Here is a 24260-nt window from a genome sequence, read left to right as displayed (position 1 = left end):
AGGACTGTGAGACAAGTGCCGAATTACATGCGTTAAGGCTGCTAGAGGACACCTTGGATATAATACACCATAAAATAGTCCTATCCTTGTTGTTAAGAAATTTGATTGCAGTAAGTTGTACCATTAACTGCAGAAAAAATAGTGAGTCAGATAAAAATCTTCGGGAAGTTGAATGTACTTTGTCAAGTAAATAACAAGACAGAGCATTTGAGTGATGATACAGTTTACGACAATGGCAAGGAATGTGTTCTCCCTTCACCATTCCCTCCGTCCCACCTCACTGCCCCCCGGCCCCTCGTGTCACTTAAGCGTTTACTAATGTCATGTGTAATGGCTTATAGCTGTCGGAAAACTCATTAGCCAACAGTGCCAAATATATATATATATAGTACAAAGAGTGAAATTTCTTTTGCGAGCCAAATTTTTTAAACTTAATCCGTATAGATACATACATTGACAATAATTTATTTACTGTCTTCCTTAGCTGACCATTGCGAAAACGTCCGCAATTTGATTGAGCTAAATTCTCTGAGGTCGAACCCTTCCGACGCTGCCATGTACACTCGTCTCACGCGTGTGTCACCGTACTTCGGTTTTTAACAACGCGGTCGCTTAAAATACGGTAAACTGAAAGTGACAGCTTTAATACACGAGTATCGGCGGTAAGTCTTTAGTAGAACACTACTGTTCAAAGGAATTCATAGTCAGGAAAAGCGCGCTAGGTAAACCACTACGGTGAAAGCGTAAAAATCTGGAGGAATGTGTCTTGTATTTCGGCAAATGAAGAGAGCGTCAATCAGATTCCAAATGTGTTGGTTTTCAATGAATTACATAGCTTCATGACTACCTGCGGCTACCTGAGACAGACTTTTGCAAAAATCCGCACCAACGTATTCTATTCATCGAGATAACTGGTATGGAATGCTCTGACGAAAACATCATGTGATCTACAGCATACGTAAGAACTGACAGAGTGTTTGGTGACCCCAACGCTCGCTTTTTTCTGACCAAACATGCATCAGTGTTTGCATAGACAGTCTTAACACGGACGTACTTTTGCATATACACTATCTGATGAAAAGTATGTAATGTGGAACCTCACGGGAGGTTGACTCGCAAATATAAAAGGAGGCGGGTAGTATTATTTGTCAGCAGTGAAGCAGTAACAGCAAAATGGGATTGGTGAGGAGATACCAGTAGCTTCGAACGTGGGCTGAGTAACAAATCCGCTAGAAGCATCTCTGCTTTTTTGAAGTAAGGTAAGTGATGTAATTGTGCAGTGGAGACGTGAAATAACAACCACAGTTAAACCTAGACCAGCAGGGACAGTCAAGCATTGCAGCGGGTGTAGGAAATGTCATTAAATGAGCGGAAGGAATCACTCTTGAGTTCCAAAGTTCTTCCAGCAGTCGAAATAGCACGATCCCTATGGGTTGTGTGTTAAAAGGAATGGGGTCCAATGGTCCAGCGATTCCTCATAATCGACATATTTTTGTAGTATATGCTAAGAGCCTCTTGAGCTTACGTAAAGACCGACGCCACCAGACACTGGACGACTGGAAACGAGCGATCTGGAGTGGTTAATCACTAGTATGTGACACTGCGGTCTGCCATCATGTGTAGTGCCGAGAGGAGGAGGAGGAGATTACTGTGTAACGTCCCGTCGACAACGAGGTCATTAGAGACGGAGCACAAGCTCGGATTAGGGAAGGATGGGGAAGGAAATCGGCCGTGCGCTTTCTAAGGAACCATCCCGGCATTTGCCTGAAGCGATTTAAGGAAATCACGGAAAACCTAAATCAGGATGGCCGGACCCGGGATTGAACTGTCGTCCTCCCGAATGCGAGTCCAGTTTGCTAACCACCGCGCCACCTCGCCCGGTGTGTAGTGCCAACAGTAAAATATGGAGGTGATAGTCGTTTGGTATGGAGAGATTTTTATGGTTAAGATGCGGTCTCCTTATTACACTTAAGATAACGTGGAAGGATATGAAGACTTTTTACGGCCTTGTGTTTTGCATACAGGGCAGGAACATTTTGGAGACGATTATTATTTTAAACGCTTCCCACGCCCGGGTTCCCGGGATCGATTCCCGGCGGGGTCAGGGATTTTCTCTGCCTCGTGATGACTGGTTGTTGTGTGATGTCCTTAGGTTAGTTAGGTTTAAGTAGTTCTAAGTTCTAGGGGACTGATGACCATAGATGTTAAGTCCCATAGTGCTCAGAGTCATTTGAACCATTTTACTGCTTTTATCACGATGCCAATGCACCATGTCAGATATCAGCAACTATGATGCAACGTATTGTGGACAATAATATTTTTGAAATTTAACTCTTCTGCCTAGAGACCTGCCGTGAATACAGTGGAACTCATAACGGATGACTTAAGATACCAATTTCCTCTGGTTTTGTCTGATGGACTACAATCTCTGCACAGACACTGAGACATCTCATTGAAAGTGTCCCCAGCGCAGTTGAAGCAATGTAGGCGAAGGGTGGAAAGACGACATGATTCTTTCTGTTAGATTAAAACAGTGTGGTGGACGAGGACTCGAACCTGGGACCTTTTAATATTGCTGACAAGTGTTCTACCGACTAAGCTACCCAAGTACCACTCATGACCTGTCCTCACACCCCCTGTTTCTTGAGTATCTCGTCTTCCAAACTTCCATGAATTTATGCATAGCTTTCAGGGCTAGCACTCCTGGAAGGAAGGACGAGCCTTGGCTACAAGCTCGGCCATTGTTTCCGGAGGGAATTCGTACTCTGTCCCCGAGTGTGCGCTGGTATCGAACTTCCTGGCAGATCGTAACTTTGTGACATATCATGAATCAATACTGGGAGCTTTGCCTTTCGTGGACAAGCGCTCTACCGACTGAGCTACCTAAGCACGACTCATGTCTCTACCCCTCACAGTCCACTTCCTTTTTACATTCCAAATTTCACCGAACTTCTCCCGTGTAGCTTCCACGACGTTATTGCGGAGACATGGCTTAGGCACAACGTGAGGGATCGCTTCCACAAGGCATTTTCTGTCCGCAGTCGATTGTGAGCTGATATGAAACTTTCTGACACTGTCTGTACCTCTTCTCCTCCATTCCAAATTTCCCAGAAGTTATCTTGCGTACCTTGCTGGACTATCGCTCTTGGAAGAAAGAATACTGTAGAAACATGGCTTAGCCAGAATGTGGCGGATGGTTTCTGAAGGTAATTGCTGTCTGGAGTGGACTGTACGCTTATATGAAACTTCCAGGCAGATTACAACTGTGTGGCGTACCAGGACTCGAAATTTCATGTCAGCGCACATTCCAATGTAGAGTGAACATTGACACAGGACATAGCCTACTTTCATACGAAATTGTAGGTTTCCATAAACCTTTCATGAGAGAGCTATGTGCATTGATAGTAGACTGCAGCAAGGCGGGGAGAGTATGCATACATGTGTAGCGAAAATCACCTGTTGTGAGGCAGTAGTACGCAAACGTTATACATTATTTGATGGCGAAAGATATAGACATTTTTTAAATTGTTTGGCATTTCGTCTTAGATATCTGCAGAAGTATCCTACACGAGAAGCTCCAGAATTTTAGGAAGACTCTCACTATTCCACTTTTACATTACGTGAGAGGAAACGGTTGTGTAACACACACATGGGGCGATATCGACACTACCTTCAATTTTATCGATTTGTTTTTGTTGAGATAAAAAGCTATACTTTCTAGGAACCCACATCTTCGCAAAGATTGTCTGTTATCCAGTAAGCTTATAATGTGTTCGGTGGGTGGAAATACACACATCAACAAAAGTTTTGCATCAGCGCGGTACCCAGAAGTCCTGGTGATCGACATTGACTGTGGATATTGTATTACATACACAGTCCCTTTGACAGTTCACAGATGTCACTAAACCTTCCCAAAGATGTAAAAAACCGTGCATGAGCAGGGCCTATTAGACGGAGGGGTCCGACAGCCGATCAGCTCCAGTCATTCCACCAGGAAGGACGTACACGGCTCGTGCTGTCTGTATTTCAACCATGCCTAGACGGTCCATGAAGCGGTTCTTTCGCGTCCGCATTGTTACATTACTACAGGAAGGGCTCTCAACAAGGAAAGAGTCCAGGCGACTCGGAGTCAACCAAAGCGATGTTGTTCGGACATGGAGGAGATACAGAGAGACAGGAGCTGTCGATGACATGCCTCGCTCAGGCAGCCCAAGGGCTACTACTGCAGTGGATGACCGCTACCTAAGGATTATGGCTCGGCGGATCCCTGACAGCAACGCCACCATGTTGAATAACGCTTTTCATGCAGCCACAGGACATCGTGTTACGACTCAAACCGCGTGCAATAGGCTGCATGACGTGCAACATCCATGGCGGGGTATCTTTCCAACCACCACAACGTGCAGAGCGGTACAAATGGGCCAACGACATGCCGCATGCAGCGCTCAGGATTCACATCACGTTCTCTTCATCGATGAGTGTCGCATGTGCCTTCTAGCGGAGACGTCTTTGGAGGATACCCGGACAGGCAGAACGCTTTAGCACACTTTCCAGCGAGTGCAGCAAGGTGGAGGTTCCTTGCTGTTTCGGGGTGGAATTATGTGGGGCCGACGTATGCCGCTGGTGGTCATGGAAGGCGCCGTAACGGCTTTATTATACGTCAGTGCCATCCTCCGACTGACAGTGCAAGCATATGGGCAGCATATTGGCGAGGCCCCGCCCCGCTATTGTGCATGTCTTGTGAATGACTTTCTTCAGGTTAACGACATCGCTCGACTAGATTGGCCAGCATGTTATCCATACTTGAACCCTATCGAACATGCCTGGGACAGGTTGAAAAGGGCTGTTAATGGAAGACCTGACCCACCAACTATTTTGTGGGATCGAAGCCGAATTGCCTTTGAGAAATGGGACAATCTGGACCAACAGTGCATTGATGAGATTGCGGATAGTATGACACGACGAATACAGGCATGCATCAACGCAAGAGGACGTGCTACTGGGTATTAGAGGTACCGTAGTGTACAGCAATCAGGTCCACCTCCTCTGAAGATCTCGCTCTATGGTGATACAACATGCAATGTGTGGTTTTCATGAGCGATAAATAGGGCGGAATTGATGTTTATGTTGATCTCTATTCCAATTCTCTGTACTGTTTCCGTAACTTTCGCATCCGAGGTGATGCAAAACTTTTTCTGATGTGTGGATATGAAAGGATGTTCGACTGTGAAGCATTTTCGGCGTAGGTACAACTGTCTTCTCTGAAAATCTCATAGCTGGAACGAACTGAGGCTACGAGTCCACTCTCGTTATTTGCGGCTGACGTTTGTTTAATGACGTTTCACACGAAAGAGAGGCTAACAGTATCAGAAATTCTCCCTCCATTGCCGATAGAATGGGTGGGGGCAAAATGTCAGAAAAATCACTAAACAAGCGTCGGTCGCTGATCCCCTGCTTAAAGCCAAGAGGCAACACGTCATGATGGGGCTTAGTTTCCCATTTTCTTTTCTTGGGGCAGTGATTTTGATCCTTGCAGAGCAGTTTTTTTTCCTCAAAAAGACCTTAACACGCTATCTATAAGTATTTTATCTCTTGTAATACAGACTGACGACAGATTTTGAGAATTTTATGGGGATCTTCTTCCAATGATCTGTGTCGATCTCCGGTGATCTAAAACGATTTGTCTCAACAAACTTAAAGAGATTCTAAGATCTCTGTAAGGTCTCCTTGTTCCACGATTTATGTAGGTATAAGTCGTTCTAGATGCCAGATGTATACCTTGCACTGCACTGTTGCTGCTGTTTTGGTCCTCAGTCCAAAGACTGGTTTGATGCAGCTCGCTCTGCTACTCTAGCTTTACGCTGTGCAATCGACATCATCTCCATATAGCTTCTGCAACTAACATCCATCTGAATCTGGTTATGTATTCATCTCTTGGTCTTCCTCTACAATTTGTACCCCAAAATACTGAATTTGGTTGACCTTTGATATCTCAGAATGTGTCCTGTCAATATACCACTACTTTTAAAGTTGCGCCAAAATTTTCTTCTCTCTGTAATTCTGTTCACTACCTCCTGAGTAGTTATGTGGTCTACCCATTTAATATTCAGCATTCTTCTGTAGCAGTGGAGGATGCATGTAGGAGGGACGTGGGGTCAGCAGACCGCTCTCCCGGCCGATATGATGGTATTCTTGACCGACGTCGCTACTATTCGGTCGAGTAGCTCCTCAACTGGCAATAAAAATATCGCTTTCGATATTCTGTATTACATATCGACTGATCGGTAGGTTAAAAATCAACTATACATGCCATTATTTTGTAGAAGTACAGTATCTATATTTTGATATATCGGTATATTATGCCCATCCCTAGTATCGGATGCCTAAGACCCATTGTTATCTGAGATACGCGTCGGTGACTGATGACGTAAGCCACGGTAGCAGCAGGTGTCTTTGCAGGACAGGAGAGGGCGGAGGGCGGCTTTCCTTGCAGCCACGCGCCTGCAGGTGCTCGGCAGGCATCGCGCCCCCCTCTCCGCCACCCGAGGCGCTGCTGCGCATGCGCGCCGCCGCCTCGCTCCCGGCCTGCGGCTACCTGCTGGACGCTCAGTGTGCCCGCGCCCCCCGCTACCTCGGCTGCCCGCTCGGCCGCAAGGCGCCGCTCGCTTCCTCCGGAACGTCCCACAGTTGTCATGGACGCGTGCGTCGTCAAGTGAGCACACGCTCCCCACACCGTCACACCAGCAGCGCTCCATCCCGTCTGGACTATGGTCTACGCGACCGCCTCAGCCAGTGCGCTAGTTCTCTCTAGTTTTCTTCTCGCCGTCTCCGCCTACCAAAGTGAGTATCTTTTCGACTTAGTCTCCTCGAGCTACGACACTATCTCATCCTTTGTCAAAATAAACGATTTCCATTACTTCATTACATTTCCTGTTAAGATATTTAACATCGCACCATTTCTTTTCCATTCCATTCACACCGACTGGATGTCTGACCACGTCAATCTGTTTTTATTCTAACGTTATTGCAGGTATCTTTCATCTGTCTAAAAGCTATATATTCGTAAGACAGTGCAGTAGTCACAGAACCGTTTCATCACTTTAAACATTGCACGTTTACACACCTAGAAAGATTCCTATGTTTTAAATATTTTGATTAACTTACAGTGATTATTTCATTAGCACGACCGAGCATATCTCATAAGTTGTAACGCTCGTCAGTGCGTCTGGGAGAGGAAAAGAACATACTTTAAATGCATAAGAGCAGTACATTCCTTAAGAAAAACAGCAATAAAACATTTTCTCTCTTTCAACACACTCTAAAAGCAATAGTAATGATGCACGCTTTAGATATTTACAGATCGTAGTTCGTTGTGTTTTATATCCATTTTCCTCTGCAACGTATGTCAAAATATGCCTCGACAATTTTGAGTAGCTTTTGCACCTCGTTCTGGGAAATGCCGCTCTAAGAATCTAATGTTTACTTTCTTATATAAGAAAAAATGGTTCAAATGGCTCTGAGCACTATGGGACTTAACTACTGAGGTCATCAGTCCCCTAGAACTTAGAACTACTTAAACCTAACTAACCTAAGGACATCACACACATCCAAGCCCGAGGCAGGATTCGAACCTGCGACCGTAGCGGTCACGCAGTTCCAGACTGTAGTGCCTAGAACCGCTCGGCCACTAAGACCGGCTCTTATATAAGAAACACAGAGCTTTCCCATAAGGTAAAAAGCATGATGATTGCGACGACATTACGATACATAGCCTGACCTTTGTGTAACCACTTTCCTCCGTAAGTGCGAAGGAGAACTTTGTGGCATCAGTAAATTATCTGTTGTCTGATTTCAGAAATATATGTTCTTCAGTGTTATTGTATATATCTCTTTGATAACCAGATAGTGCAAGATATTGATAAAAATATGTGAAAAATACATGTTTAAAGAAGTTAATGTAATGAGAATCTTTGTCTACTATAATTATCTAGATCATAGACGGGATTGTCTTCTCACTACTAGAATGTTTATATTAAATTGGTAAACTGTGCTACGTTATACCTTGGTCATTAAGAACACTACACTGAGTTCCAAGAAGACAAGAGGCATCTAATGTAGTTGGTGTTTTATGACGATGCGTTCATAAGACGCCATATTGGAAGTCACGTGCTTTATGCAGGAATGAACGCTCAACTGTTGAATTGTACATTCCCACACTTGTCAAGCAATATGTTTGGAATTAATTAAATGAGAACTCATTCATTCGTGACTGTAAGAGGATTGCAATTCGTAACTAGCCGGTTGAATACATATTCAGACTATTTCAGATAACGAACCTACTACATTTTAAGTCACAAACTCACTTGGTAGAATGCCAAATCCGCCGAACTCAAAATGTGTCATGCATGAAATATCTGCTGACGTTTCGGTCCCAGTAAGACCCGAGGCCCTGTAAATTGCCGGTTCCAAGGCGTCACTGATTAGGAATTAACAATAATGGAATTACTGATTGAATAGAAGGTGTTGTGCATAAAGTGCAAGCACAAACGAAAGAAAACGGTTTGCCTTAGGAGGTAACTATTCGTCATGGTGCCGTACTGTGCAGTTGGGTTCTATATTAAATGGTCTCTTTACACTGTGAAAAGTCAAGATAGTGGGCAGGAAGTTTTTTGTAGACTTTTTCCCTCCCTTATGCTCCTCTGAAGGATGTCGTGCATGATGACTGTCACAAATGAATCTAGTGTGCTGCTGTGAATTCTGTGCTTACCAGACATGGTAAATTACTGATCGCCCTCAGTGCAAGACCAATCTAAATTTGGCCTTTACACTATTCAGAAACATCTCTGCGAGTCATTATCCATGTGAATACGAAGGAGTTTCGTTGTGTCTGGATTCCAGTGAAGTGGATAATGAGTAAATTGGTCATGTACTTACAGTGGGCTGACGAGTTTTTATGACTCTTGCCACAGCTGGAGCATGTAGGCCGCTATGGAAAAACGATCTCCTATCAATACGCCAGGGCAAATAGTTTCTAGTAATCAGAACAGTCTTGATTTTCGTTTCCATTTCTTTTCGATTTCGAGAATGATGCTGATAAAGGAACGAGGAAGTCGCCAAATGATATTATCCAGAGTTAAAAGAAGTTTACTGACAATTAATACTCTATATTATTGTCTTATCTTCTCTCATATAATAAAAATATGCAGTGTAAAATGTTTTAGTTAGTGTCGAACGTTTCATTTAGCCAGGTCACGCAAACAACTGAAGCATCAAACGACCTATCGCTACCCTCACAGACGATCGCACACTCTGCTTTTTATGGATGCATGCGGTGACAGCTATATCCACCATGGATAGTCATAAAGTTCTACCCTCTCGAAAAAAATGGGGGTTTTACTTAGTAGCAGCTATGTAGGGTTAAAACAGACGTCTAACGAATTCATGTGGATTGGTGTGATAAAACAGCATTTCTACGAAAAGAATTATCGCACTATACTCTACTCTACTGTTGGGGTTCCTCATTTTGTTGTTGCTCCTTTAGAGATGTGCCATGGTATTGTAACACGGGGTTCCATTGTCTACTATGACTGCGTGAGTAACGCCAAATGAACAAAATGTTAATGACGCAACTTTATTTTTTAATTAAATCCTAAAGCTTCTTTATAAGTTTCTGGACTCTGAAGAAGCTTTCAAGCGTCACGATCGCTAGGGCAAACTCTCAAATTAACTAACGTTGTTTGTCGCACTGTGCTTCTGGTAGCAACGGTGTCTTTTTTTTTCCCCGACAGATTTTTCGAGAGATTCCTCTACAAATTGTATTAAAAGTGGTACAGCATTATACCACTCTTAGTTAAAAAGTAGACAATTACATTTAAATAGAAATCATTCTTTCTTCCGCAAGCTGGTGAAGAAAAATGTTGTCAGGCTGATAGTAAAGTGAATCTATTCTTACCGCGCCATATTTTGTTGTCTGCGGGATATAACGGTCAACTTTGTTCCATAATGTGTAAAATATAACATGGAATTTTATTGACTGACTTAACCAGAGAGAAAAAACAACACGGGTCCTGGCCCCCTGTTGTCCATACCGAAACTCAGTTTATGTGAGGTATTTTTGCCTGTTATTGTAAGAAATCCAATCAGTATCTTTGAAGATTATTAGACCAGTGTAAGCCACGATTTCTTCCTTATTCGAGGGATGCTGGTAGATCCGCAACTATTCAGTACCGTGGGAATCGGATAAATTTTTATTTCGTCGGTCTCCTTTACATTGATATAGAATGTAGCTGTAGTGATTACCGGTTTCGGGCTGATACGCCCATTCTCAAAACACACACCTTGCTATTAACCGAAATTATTCGTACTATGTGGTGCCAAAGGTACGATTAGACAGTTGCAAGAGACACACAGGCTATGAGCAATAAGGGCACTTGTTGCCCCAGTATATGCCTTACCGTACTGAAGCTGTTCGTGCCTTTTGGCTGCGTATTGGTTGAATAATTGCGGTTAATAGAAAGGCGTGTGGTTTGAGAATGGGCATGTCAGCCCGAAACCGATAATCACTGCAGCTGAATTTTATATCAGTGCGTCTGAGATGGATGAAATAAATACGAGGGATGTTCACAAAGTAAGTTCCGATCGGTCGCGAAATGGAAACCACAGTGAAAACCAGAAATGTTATATTTGCAACAGTTAGGTAGACCTTCCACCTGATTTTCTACATTGTCGCCGCTCTAACTTCAAGTTTCTGCACTTATCTGCAGCTCGTTGTCTGTGGAAAAGTTTTGTCTTCATAGCCAGCGGTTCTTGTGAGCAGATGTGAGACTCAGGGGGAGCCAATTACGGACTATATTTTGGGTGACCAAACACTTCTCATCGAAAACGCTGCAGGAAGGTCTTCGTTGCCCCTGCAGTGTGCGGCCGAGAATTGGCATGGAGAAGGAACTGCTCGACAGTTGTGTTATCTTGGCTGCATGACACAGGCGAAATCTCTAACTAGGCCCTGATACTTGGCGGGAGACGCTATACGCTATGCATCTTTACGTGCTCACTGTTCACTCAGACCTGAAAAGAGGACGAGAAATGATCGACGGGCATACTAGAGACACTGCTCAACACATATGTGGAAAGCTTTACCGGATTTTCACAGTGGTTTCCGTTTCGCGACCGATCGGAACTTACATTCTCTGCACAACCCTCGTAATTTTCCGATTTCCTCAGCCACAATTTCTTCAGGAATTAAATACCCGTATTTCGTCTTTTTGCCTCCAGGGCTTTGCATTCGACGATTCACCCCGGTGCGGTTACATGCAGTCTGCACGTAGGGTCTTCTTCTCTATACATATGGTGTATAGGTATTTCTGGAAGTTCCCACGGCCAGCTGTTACGTCTACCATGTATTCATTCTGCCTCATGTTCAAGCCGACGTTTACAAAGTTTCCTTCGAAATGATATATGTAAGTAATGGCTAGCTCGCTATTACGTATGTGCCGCTTCCTGTTTCACCTATGTAGTTTAGGATCGTCCGCCCTGTCCTGGCTATCCTGTCAGCTTGTTCGTTACCGCTGACATTTGAGTGACTGGGAGCACACAGTACGTTAACCCTCCTGATTTCCCTAGCCTCATTAGGGTTTCATGGTATTCTGCAATGACCTTTGATCCCTTCGTAGGGACTGATAGAGATTTCTGGACTGCTTGACTTTCCTCCTCGCGTACTCTAATAGCGAATACCTTCACCTCGATTATTGTAGCTTCTCCAGAGAGGCTGGGCTCTCCAGTAGAGGTTGCACCCCATACGCCCTTGCCCCAGCATCATCGTCGTGATTTTCGGTCCATCAGTAAACCAGACACTGTCGCCTCAACTGCAGCATGTCTCTTCGATTGCACCCTATTTCCTATGACAGAAAAGGCTACTGAAGACAGCCGTCGTATCCTCGACCCTACCTATGTTAAGCACATTTTTTACATTAGGGTCGGATTCCGGAATTCCTATTTCAGCCACGCTGAGTGGCAGCGCAGTTTGAGGAGTCATGTCGCGGACTGCTCGGCTCCTCCCGCCGGAGGTTCGAGTCCTCCCTCTGGCCTGAGTGTGTGTGTTGTTCTTAGCATAAGTTAGGTTAAGTAGTGTGTAAGTCTAGGGACCGATGACCTAAGCAGTTTGGTCCTTTAGGAATTCACACACATTTGAAGATTAGAAAATATTTCCACTTTTTTCCAGTCCTGAATCTGTACGCTCCTGCTGCTAACTCCATTGTAACCCAGACATGAATAACTAAGGCAAGCAAAGTAGTGTGCAAATTCCACCCGTTGTGGCTAAGCAGGCCAATTTAAGCACTGTCTACATCACCTTGGCAGCCACCTCCCGATCTGCTTTATTCCACCATACTCTAAGCCCATAAATTGTCATAGGCATTTTCCCAGAGGTGTCTAAGGCCGCCGATTTTACCACAGACTCTCCCAGTGCATAATCTGCTAAATAATGTATGCACACTTAATTCAAGCCGGCCGAAGTGGCCGAGCGGTTCTAGGCGCTACAGTCTGAAACCGCGCAACCGCTACGGTCGCAGGTTCGAATCCTACTTCGGGCATGGATGTGTGTGATGTCCTTAGGTTGGTTGGGTTTAAGTAGTTCTAAGTTCTAGGGGACTGATGATCTCATCAGTTAAGTCCCATAGTGCTCAGAGCCATTTGAACTTAATTCAAAGAGGAAAACGATATTTGCTTTCTCTTTATTTAAGGCAGCAACTGAAAATGTGTTTGTGTTTCGCTGATAGGAAATAATTTGAAGGTACTCAGTTACACTTCACATTTTTCCTGCTGTGGCGTCGAGGTGATCTTCTCCATAATATTTCGTCAACGCCGACTGATGTAAACTCGTACCATTACAGCAACCGAAAAAAAAAAATCATTCTGGTTGGATTAGCAGCTCGTGCAAGGAAAGAGATTAGCGGTTGTGTACGGCTGTGGGCCGCACAGATCTGCAGAGATCGCAGAGAAGGTTGCAGGCAGACACTTGTTTGCGGAAGCAGCCGTAACTCAGGGATGCCTACCGCATAGGCGCTGTTGTCCGCAGGGTGATGTAGCGCCGGAAGCGCGCAGTGGCGGCCACTGTTTATGAGAGAATTATGCGGGCCCGCTGCTGTCGAATTCTGCCCTCCCTGTCGATTTTTGAGTCGCTCTTATTTATACCGGACGACGTTCAAATATGCACGTACGTCTTCCAAACAAGTTTTATTGCTGTTTCTGTCGATGTGCGGCCGTTAAAATTTTTCATACTCGGCGGAAGGCATTAATCATAAAGCCTGTGCCATTCATAACGCTCACAATAGTCTTTCCTTTTGAAGCACAAAGGAAGGAAATAATTTCTTACCGTGTACGTCATCGCCTTTCATTCATAACCTTCTTCGCTTCCATAGCAGTCTTCTTTTTTCACTTCAGTGTACCCTTCTCTCAAGAAAATTCGTTTAGCGCTTTGTATCATTCTACCATTTCTTCGTGTGCGAAAATTGGCCAGAAACTGAGAACATTTAAAAATCGTTACCTTTGCTCCCCAAATAGGTGTGCCAAATACACTTTCCTTTCAAAACATACTTTAATTCCTCTCGTGGTCTATGGTATATGTTTGTTCAATGTCTTTTCTGCCTGGCTTACACGAAGAGCTGTTTTCAAATACTGATATGAATTTATATGGAATAGGTCAAAATTTATGTCAGTACATATTTGACGCACCTATGCGTGACGACTGTACGTCAAGGGATGGCCTGATGACGGTAATATGTGAAACGTCCCCTTTCAACAATTATACACGACTGTCCTTAAGCTGACACACAATATTTTGTTAGCGCAACGCAGTCTGACTTTCAAAATTCCCTACAAAAGAATGGCCCTGACTAACATTAAACTATACCTTTCACAAATCACTTACCTCACAAAAATCTTCGCTGCTCAAGCTACTGCAATACAGCGAGCGCCACTACTGCCAGCTAAATAGAAGATTCAGACTATGGAAGGCACTAACTACTGATAGGGATAATTAGCAAATGAAAGATATTAATAGAGAACGAACAATGTATTTACCTGGATATCATCATATATAAATATAGCAGTTCATGACAAATTACAAACCTCCGCCATCTCTCTCCCCACATCCACCACTGCTGGCGGCTCACCTCCAACTGCGCAACGCTACGCGCTGTTCACAGCCAGCTGCCTAACACTACAATGGCGAGTATTACAACAATGCAAAGCAGCCACAGACTGCACACAGCACAGCCAGTGATTTTCATACAGAGGTGGCGTTACCAATAAAAAAACCTAAACAGCCTACTTACATAGAGAAAACATAAACAGCCTACTTACATAGCCCCCATGCTCCCCACAAAAAATTTTACAAATTGGTTTGGGCAGTGCCCAATACAGATTTGAAAAAATTTTTCATCATTACAATAACAAAGATATCAAATGCACACACTTATTGATACAACGTTGGTCAAAAGCTAAAATTTTGTCACAGTCCATAAAGACAGTCCTGATCATTCATTACGGTAAAATATAGTGTTTTTCTCAAAGTCTGAGCGGTAGAAGAAAATGCACACGGAAGTAGTGGATTTCCATGCAGTCTTGAAGAAGTAGCGTTGTCCTTCCAACGGAAAGACAGTGCTGACTCTTGACATGCTGACAGATAATGGGCCACAACAGAGCAAACCCACAGCAGAGTCATTCGACGTTTTGAAGAATATTGGTAGGTAGGTCATCACAGAGCAGACCCACTGTAGTCCTGGTAGAGATTGTGGTATTGGTGGGCCACCAGAGGTGCAGACCCACTGCAGTCCTTGTAGAAATAATGGTATTGATGGATCATCAAAGATGTAGACCCACTGTAGTCCTTGTAGAGATAATGGTATTGGTGGGCCACCAGAGGTGCAGACCCACTGTAGTCCTTGTAGAGATAATGGTATTGGTGGGCCACCAGAGGTGCAGACCCACTGTAGTCCTTGTAGAGATAATGGTATTGGTGGGCCACCAGAGGTGCAGACCCACTGTAGTCCTTGTAGAGATGGCCAGCAGCCATCTGTTGCGATTGTGCAGGTGCACATTCACCATCGAAGAGTCTTGCGGAGAATATAGCAAGTCCATAAACCACCACTTGTGCACTCACAAAGTTTTTGGAATTGTCCTTAGAACCAGCAATGCTGTTATCCAGTCCCTTGCTGAATTATTAACACACGTGCAAACACTAACAGTCCCTACTTCTCACATATTGTCCATATACTATGACCAACAGAAACGTGTGCAGTGAAATGTAACTTACAAGTTAATAATAAGATGAACTGGTGTCAATTACAATTTTATAAATTTACAACATGAAAATACAATTACAAAGGTACAAAATACATCATTAAAGAACATAATAATACAGATAACATTTGTAGTACAGGCTTTACAAAAGAATAGAAATAGACATATACATCAGTGTTACAGGAATTATGACATGAGTACATACATAAAAGATCGAACAACTTCCGAAACATCAACTTCACACATGAGCATTAACACAAAACAGAATAAATAATGTCTAAACATCTTTACAAAGTAAATAACACATTATTAATGCCAATTGTATTTGAGGATAACAGTATTCCTCATCATAGTGAATGTAACTTAGTATTAGAAGAGAAAAAATTTCTATGAAACAGTACACAGAGACAGGAAGAAAACAAATACACAAGGCTACACAAACATATAGTGGGAAAACACAAAAGGGAAAGGGCAGGGTTTGTTTTCAGTGTAACATTTGGTACTGCAGTCCAACCTAAAACTTCATTCCATAGATCTTTCGTCTTATTTCAAAATTTGTTTCCACCAAAAAAATCCTATCAAAGCATGCTTTCTGTATTTATATGTTCACATATTTCTTACCTCATTATTTATTTCCAAGAAAATCCTACGTAAACCTGTTGTCCCTAAACCCTACTTTTTTGCTCATATCCTCTTTCAAAATACTTTTTTTTTGGCGAAACCATTTTCTTATAGCTTCTCAATGCATTTCTTCCAATTCATCACATCTCGTTCTCTCATATAGCCTACCCCATCTTAAGCTAACTTAAATCTACTGAGCTCAGATGCTAAACTAAGGGACGAGGCAATGCAGCAGCACAAAACAATTAACACAAGCAGCAATGACAAAAAATACAGATTGGCAAAGCTAGCAGCAGCAAATGTAATAACTTATATCAAAACATGACATAGCTCAAGCAGAAAAAAAATATTACACTAAAAATGGCCATGTCTAATACCTATGTCACATCTTAACACTAGAGTGATGCATCACAATTTGTTCTACAAAAGAAATTACCAAGTACTTGAAAAGAAAATTTTGAATGCAGTTCCTGTGAAGGTAAATGTCGCTTTGTGCTCCCTCATTTTTTTGAAAAAAATTATTATATACTCGATCTGTAGACAGAAAATATTTATATTAGTACATCTATAAAATTTTATTTTAACCAATGCTGCAGTGCAGCTAGAAACTAGATATCAAATGAAATAAGCAACTATGTACAAAGCAAAGCGTAAAAATATCATTCAATAGTCATGTGGCATTTCGTAAGTCAGTAGCTCTCAACTCTCATAGAAAGACACTTGTCATAATCAGGTGTGCAGATGTACGAATATTTCCCATCAATTCATAAGCATTGCAGTAATTAGCACAAAGTACGAGTAATCGTATGTTTTCAGGTAATGAGCGTGTAATATTTGCGATGCTTTCTACAAAGGAATGTCAATAGCAAGGTTAATGGAAGTAATGAGGGTGTCGCATTTGCAATATTTTCTCTAAAGGAATGCCAATGGCGAGGATAAAGGCCTGCCTTTTTTCTTTTTTTTTCTACCTGTGCTTCCGGAAAGGCACACCCTAATGGCTTGTTCTCCAGGTGTTTGACACAGCTGCGTGCCCACGACGCATTACGTGCAGGTGGTCACTTAACTTTCTTACGGAAATATTTATGACACCAGTTTCCGCTACAGTGACAGTCTCACATAAAAATATTTCACAGGTCAAGAATTAGCGTTGCAAATCTGTAGAAAGAAAATCCTATGAATATAACGTTGTCCAAAAAATTTTCGCCAGCATTGTGATACATTCACGCATTTTCACACATTTCATAACTCTTAAAGTACGATTCTTGGTTTCCAACATCCTTTTTCACAAGTCAAGAGTCCCTACCCACTATTCATTACTCCTTACCTTATTACACATATACGTATCCATCGACACTCGTCAATATTTCGTCATTATAAATATGAAGCATAATCAAATAACTCATATAGCCTCAGCCTATTAATCGTAAACATACCTCAGCAGCATAATACACATCGTCGTCGTAAAAATAACATCATAACACATCAGTCAAATCTCAAAATCGTCGTAGCTTCCTCCAATGATTAAAAAAATTCTCTGCTCATGTCAAAAGTGTCATCTGCCTCAAACGTACTTTAAAAATCATGAAACCATACCAAATACATCATTCAAAGCTCTCATAGTATCACAATGGTTCCGAAAAAATATGAGCATTTCACAAAGTACAGACAAAATACAATTTCATAAGTGTGAAGTTATCCAACTGTGTAATTGCGTAAACATCTGTCACTGATGTAGTAAAATAAATGCTTGTCTCTCTCACGTAAATAATCAGACAGCTGTGTAATTTGTGTGTTAGAGAAATATGGTACTGATGTGTAAAGTTGTATAAGCAAATACCATATTAGCTAGGGTTCCTTGTGGTTGCCACACACATGGTACACAAAGTAGGCGTATACCCCCCTGAGGATTAATGTAATTATACCCTCAGGTGTTACAGATTACAGCAATGGAATGAAATGTATCACTGAAAACTTTCTTTTGTAATTCAAAAATCTTTAAAAATAAATGTTTTAAGTACAACATTAATCACTGAAATGCGTGTCCTGCAGTGCTAAATGTGCATCTTGTTGTAAGATAATCTCTGTGGAAGTGTCGTAGTTATCGTCCTCCGAATGCTAAGTTCTGCAGAAGCCAATGTACTTACCTCATGATAAACAAAAGTGAAATGCTTTGCGTATAGATATCTTAGTTATTACGCTTCTTGTTGTGATGAAGAAATTACTGTTCTGTAATGTATTGTGCTACGGAAAAGGCTGTCTCATTGTAGCTATACCACAAAAGTTACTATTAAAACATGTTTTACTTTCCAGAATAATACAGAAAAACTGTGCAGATATAAAACAGATACTCCGCAAAAGCAACAATGTAAATTGTCACACATTAGTAACGTCGTGATATAAATCGTGTAGCTGTCCCATAAACTAACCACTGTGTCATCTGGTATCTCACAGAAAGTACTTTAAATACAGAATGTATTTTCAGGTAACCAAAATGTTGCATTAAAATCTCATTAGCAGTACTGGTAAATGTTCTAAGTATGTAAGCCTGATAGTCGTTACGTAATCGTGCAACTAACAAGCAAGAATGTATAAATACAACACTGTGTCGTCTGTTCACTATAACAATGCATTCGTAATTTCTGTTTAAAAATGTTCTCTTGGTTCTTGACTGGATATTTAACTTCAAACATTGTTGCATGTTAACAGATTCTTAAGTCTGACAAAGCATACTAGAAATGTGAAGTGAAAAGTTTTATGGCAAAGACAAAGTTAAAAAGCAGATTATCTTTCAATAAATGGTTTTACATGTGAAATGTGGTGTAAACCTTTACTCCTTCTAGTGCGCAGCGTTTCAACTTCAACGCAATTATCATGCGGTATACGTCGTTAAAGAATACTGGAATTTTTCTTAATGTTAGCGTCTATGTTATTTTTTCCTGAGCCAGCCGGCGCAGGTGGCTGCCTGCGGCGCGAGTCATTGTCTGCCTCTTTGTTGGCGCGCATCGTTATTGGGATTAGGAGACCTAACTTCTACAAATTCGCCTTGCCGAGAGGGCCCAGCTCTGTTAGAGTCCTGCCAGTTCTGATGAAATTCACGTCTATCGTTATGATTATATCGTCTGTCGTCATGTCGGTAGTTCCTGTAGTTTCTTTCTTGTCGGTCATGTGGTGGAGAATTTCTCCCTGAATCGTAACTGCGCGCTGGACCGTTGCGTCTGAAATTATTCTGTCTCCCTTGATAATAACAGTTCTGGTTACCATATTGTCTGTTTCTATGATTGTCTCTGTCGTATTCATTACTACAGAAATGTGATCTTTCTTTGTAACTATTATTACTCTGCCAGTGGTTGTCATATGGGTGGTGTCTGTTTTCGTCACGATTTGCATTGTAAGAATAGCCTTGTCGTGTCCAATTATTGTTTCTGTCATCGCGGAATTGTGACGTATGTGACCTGTAGTGATTGTTTTCCTGTTTTCGCATCCCGCGACGGTTTGTGTCAATTTCCAGTTCTTGTAACAGTCCCTGAAATGCTTCAATGTCGTCTTTGCAACGTCCTGCTAAAATAATATGTCGTAAATGTTCAGGTAATTTGAGTAAGCAAATGTGGATGAGTTCTGAGGGGCTGTATGGGTTTGAAAGATACTGATTCTTATGCAACATGTCTTCAAAATATTTCACAAGACTGGAAAATTCAGATTGTTCGAAACGTTTCATCATTATGATGCTATGTTTTACTCGATCTTGTGTGGCTTAAGACCAATATGCTGAGAGGAAGGCATGGTAAAACTCTCCTTCACTGTGGCAATCGTGAATTACCGATCGCATTCTTACAGCTGGTTCATTCTCCAAGTAGCCACACATAAATTCTAATCTGTGCTCTAATGACCAGTTGGGAGGAAAACAATGAGAGAATTGATGGAGCCATGCTTGTGGATGAATGTCGTTGCCAGAATTCTTAAATGTTTTGAATTTACGTGTAGTAATGAACAGCTTATAGTCAAAGTCATCATGTCGGCGAGTCGCATATCGGTCATTGTTACGTCGTTTCGGCGGTTCCATTTCAAAATTCGGTGCACCTTGCCAATTTCTTTCATATCTTCCGAAATGCCCTGTGTTATTATTTTGTGGCTGTTCCGTATTTCTGTGTCCCTCTTCCCGTATTGGGGCGCGAGTATCCTCTGAAATACGTAATTCTTGTATTACCTGTGTCAGCTGATCTTGTACTTCTCGGATTTCTCTTTTGTACTGTGTATTGATTTGATTTTGATTCTGTTTGAATTTTCTAATTTGTTCATACTCTTCTGTGTCAGTGAAGGCTACAGGTCTTGTGTCATTCAGATCATCATCTACCTTTGTAGATAAGTTAGTGACCTTATCTGAAAGTTCGGCTACTTTCTCCGATAGTGAACACATTTCCTCAGCGTGTTTTTCTGAACCAAGTTTCAGAGTGTCCATTTGTGTTGAAATCGTATCTACTGTGTCCTTTAAGTTTTCTTGAGTTCTTGCAAGTTGCGTAACCGAATCGGTAGATGCAACTGAGTCAATTTTAGCTTGCAAGGTGTTGTGATTTTCGTGAACAATGGTTTGCAGTTCTTTTATGGCTGCTTCGTGATTCTGTAATACATTTTCATGCCGCGAAAAAATGGGTTGAAAATGCTCACAAATTTGTGTTTTTATGTCATTACAGACTTTTTGACATTTCGATTCAATGTTATGTAACTCACTAGTTAAATCTTCACGTGTTTGTTCAAGTGTGGTGTCTAACTTTTGAAGATTTTGTCCCATTGCGTCTAACTGTTGCTGTGTTTGTCTCTGGTGTTGTTCCATTGTGTCTAACTTTTGAAGATTTTGTTCCACTGTGTCTAACTTTTGCTGTGTTTGTCTCTGAGTTTGTTCCATTGTGTCTAACTTTTCAAGCTTTTGTCCCATTTGTTGCATTAATTGTAATAACAATGCACTGGTGTCTGAAACATGTTCCTCAGTGCTTTTCGGCAGTGAATTTGCACCGGCAACATTCACATTTTGACAAGCGGAAAATGTGTCTTGACTCATTTGAGAAAACGGTGAGAACCCAAAACCTGAGTCTGCAGTATTTGCAATATTGTGTTCTGTCATTCCCGATTCCTGAGGCGAGCTGTTACCGACCAATCGATCGATAACGCTTCCCTGTTCACTACCTGTTTCACTGTCTACACCATTGTTTGCCGCCCGCTCCATTTCCCTATGCGCAATTACCAAATTACTACTTTGAACATCAGTTAATTCATTACCCAGTGGTGCTGGCAAGCTACGCTCGTCGTCACTATCATTTCTCAATTTACTTTGGAGCCTAGTGTTACGTTTTTCACACCCCATAATTGTCACAATATTTCACACGATAACACAGAAAAGCACAATTTGAAGTGCAAAAATAGGAGAACACATTAACATAGCACTGAAAATAATATCTAGTTAATTGCAAGCGTAGCTGCGAAATACTTGGTGCAAATCTATATGCATGCCACAACTGTTTTACTGTACAACAATGAAAAACTACAACTACAAAGGAAATTCTCTCTATGATTACGCGCTATCAATAAACAAAATCTACACTAATTACACATACTACAAGAAAAAAAATCAGAAGATTCCAGTGAGGTATCCTAGGCTAAGGGTCGACATATGAAACGTCCCCTTTCAACAATTATACACGACTGTCCTTAAGCTGACACACAATATTTTGTTAGCGCAACGCAATCTGACTTTCAAAATTCCCTACAAAAGAATGGCCCTGACTAACATTAAACTATACCTTTCACAAATCACTTACCTCACAAAAATCTTCGCTGCTCAAGCTACTGCAATACAGCGAGCGCCACTACTGCCAGCTAAATAGAAGATTCAGACTATGGAAGGCACTAACTACTGATAGGGATAATTAGCAAATGAAAGATATTAATAGAGAACGAACAATGTATTTACCTGGACAAATTACAAACCTCCGCCATCTCTCTCCCCACATCCACCACTGCTGGCGGCTCACCTCCAACTGCGCAACGCTACGCGCTGTTCACAGCCAGCTGCCTAACACTACAATGGCGAGTATTACAACAATGCAAAGCAGCCACAGACTGCACACAGCACAGCCAGTGATTTTCATACAGAGGTGGCGTTACCAATAAAAAAACCTAAACAGCCTACTTACATAGAGAAAACATAAACAGCCTACTTACATATGTACCGAAACCGGTAGCGTTTGTGTTGTATGTTCGGATTCTGCCTCAAAAATATGTACGGTTTCCTCGTAACATTGTTTCCTTCGTGGTAAATGGTGCCATAATCTACATGTATCAAGTGTGCTTAAGGCTGAAACGAAGAACAGACACGTCTGATTCTACAATTCCTTTACAATGTAAATGTAAACCTCTGTGTTCTAACGATAGATATAGCTGTCCGAATGTTACTTCAGTGTTGCAGAAGTGATGGTACAATACAAATAATATTATGTGCTGAACAGAGAACAACATTACCATACAAGTAACTTATTTGCACGAAATGTTAATCACTTAGGGCAAATAAGTTTCTTGTATGGTAACGTAGTTTTCTGTTCAGCACGGTGTTGACTGTGGTGAGTCCCCCAAACCATCAGAATGCTTGATTTCGGTGGTCACCCTCAAACCCTGATATGAGAGTGATTTATATCGGTGTGTGTTTGTATCCATCTGCCGTGAGTCTTGTGCTACCACTACACGTCTACCTGCAGAACACAAACCACAACTATTGTAATAAGGTAAAATTTCCAGGAAGCGATAGCGACAGGCGCACGTTCCGTCGATACTTACCGAAATCAAGCAACCCAGAGCAGAGAGGCAAGGAAGCTCCCTGGTATCAAGCATCCCGATGAGAACAGATAACTATTAGGCCTACATTCACATCGTTGTTCCTGGATAACGCTAAATATTGTTTCTAACCAGACATTTTAATTGGTAATCATATTGGACTGTACAGTCAGATTTGCAGCACTAAAGTAAATTTCTAACATAAATATTAACAGTTAAGACACAGAGGTTTACATTTAATTCGTAAATGGTTTATCGAATCTAATGCGTCGGCTCTTAATTGCAAAAACAGGCACACTTGATATTTGTCTATTACAGGGCCCTCTACCAAGAATGTGTGATGATATTTTTTGGCCTGGAGTCCGAATATGCTATAAAACTGGGGGGGGTTTCCCATTTGAAAATGGAAAATTTACCCCGCCCACGTTGGAGGGGTGTCTAGGAGGTAGCCATTCGTAGCACAGACAGACGTGCACTTTACTACCAGTTTTTCACCAAGAATTATTATTATTATTATTATTATTTTTTTGTACGATGCCTCTTTCGAGATGAGATATATTCTTCTTTCGACGTATAGCATGCAGTTGTGTTTATATTGGATTAGATTATAACTTGTTCCAAGGATCATGAAAACTACACTTCGTAATGATGTGTAACGTGTCAGGTTAATAAAAGGTGTCTATACAAGATGTTACATTACACAAAATATTACATGACATCTAATATTTTTAATTTTTTTATTGGTGCGGGGTGGGGAAATTACCCGCTTACTATATCCAATAATTCATCTAATGAGTAGAAGGAGATGCCATTCAGAAATTCTTTTAATTTCCTTTGAAATGCTATATGGCTATCTGTCAGACTTTTGATACTATTTGGTAAGTGATGAAAGACTTTTGTGGCATCATAATTTACCCCCTTCTGAGCCAAAGTTAAATTTAACCTCGAGTAGTGAAGATCATCCTTTCTTCTAGTGTTGTATACATGTACACTGCTATTACTTTCGAATTCGTTCCGATTGTTAATAACAAATTCCTTAAGTGAATATATATATTGTGAGGCTACAGTGAAGATCCCTTGCTCTTTAGATAAGTGTCTGCAGGATAATCTTGGATGATCTCCAGTAATTATTTTGATTACACGTTTTTGTGCAATGAACACTCTTTTACTCAGTGATGAGTTACCCCAAAATATGTCATACGAAAGCAGAGAATGAAAATAGGCGTGGTAAGCTAATTTACTGAAATGTATATCGCTAAAATTTGCAATGACCCTAATAGTGTAAGTAGCTGAACTCAAACGTTTCAGCAGATCTTCAGTGTGTTTTTTCCAGACCAACCCCTCATCAGTGCATTCACCAAGAAATTTGGAATGTTATACCTTATCTACCGATTTATGATCGAAGTCTATATGTATTAATGGCGTCATTCCATTTACTGTGTGGAACTGTATATACTTTGTTGTGTCAAAGTTTAATGAGAGCCCATTTGCAGAGAACCACTTATTGATTTTCTGAAAAACAC

Source organism: Schistocerca americana, chromosome 6, assembly GCF_021461395.2.
Source record: "Schistocerca americana isolate TAMUIC-IGC-003095 chromosome 6, iqSchAmer2.1, whole genome shotgun sequence".
NCBI classification, from domain to species: Eukaryota; Metazoa; Arthropoda; class Insecta; order Orthoptera; family Acrididae; genus Schistocerca; species Schistocerca americana.
The sequence above is the reverse complement of the archived record's forward strand: the minus strand, read 5'-3'. Positions refer to the sequence as shown.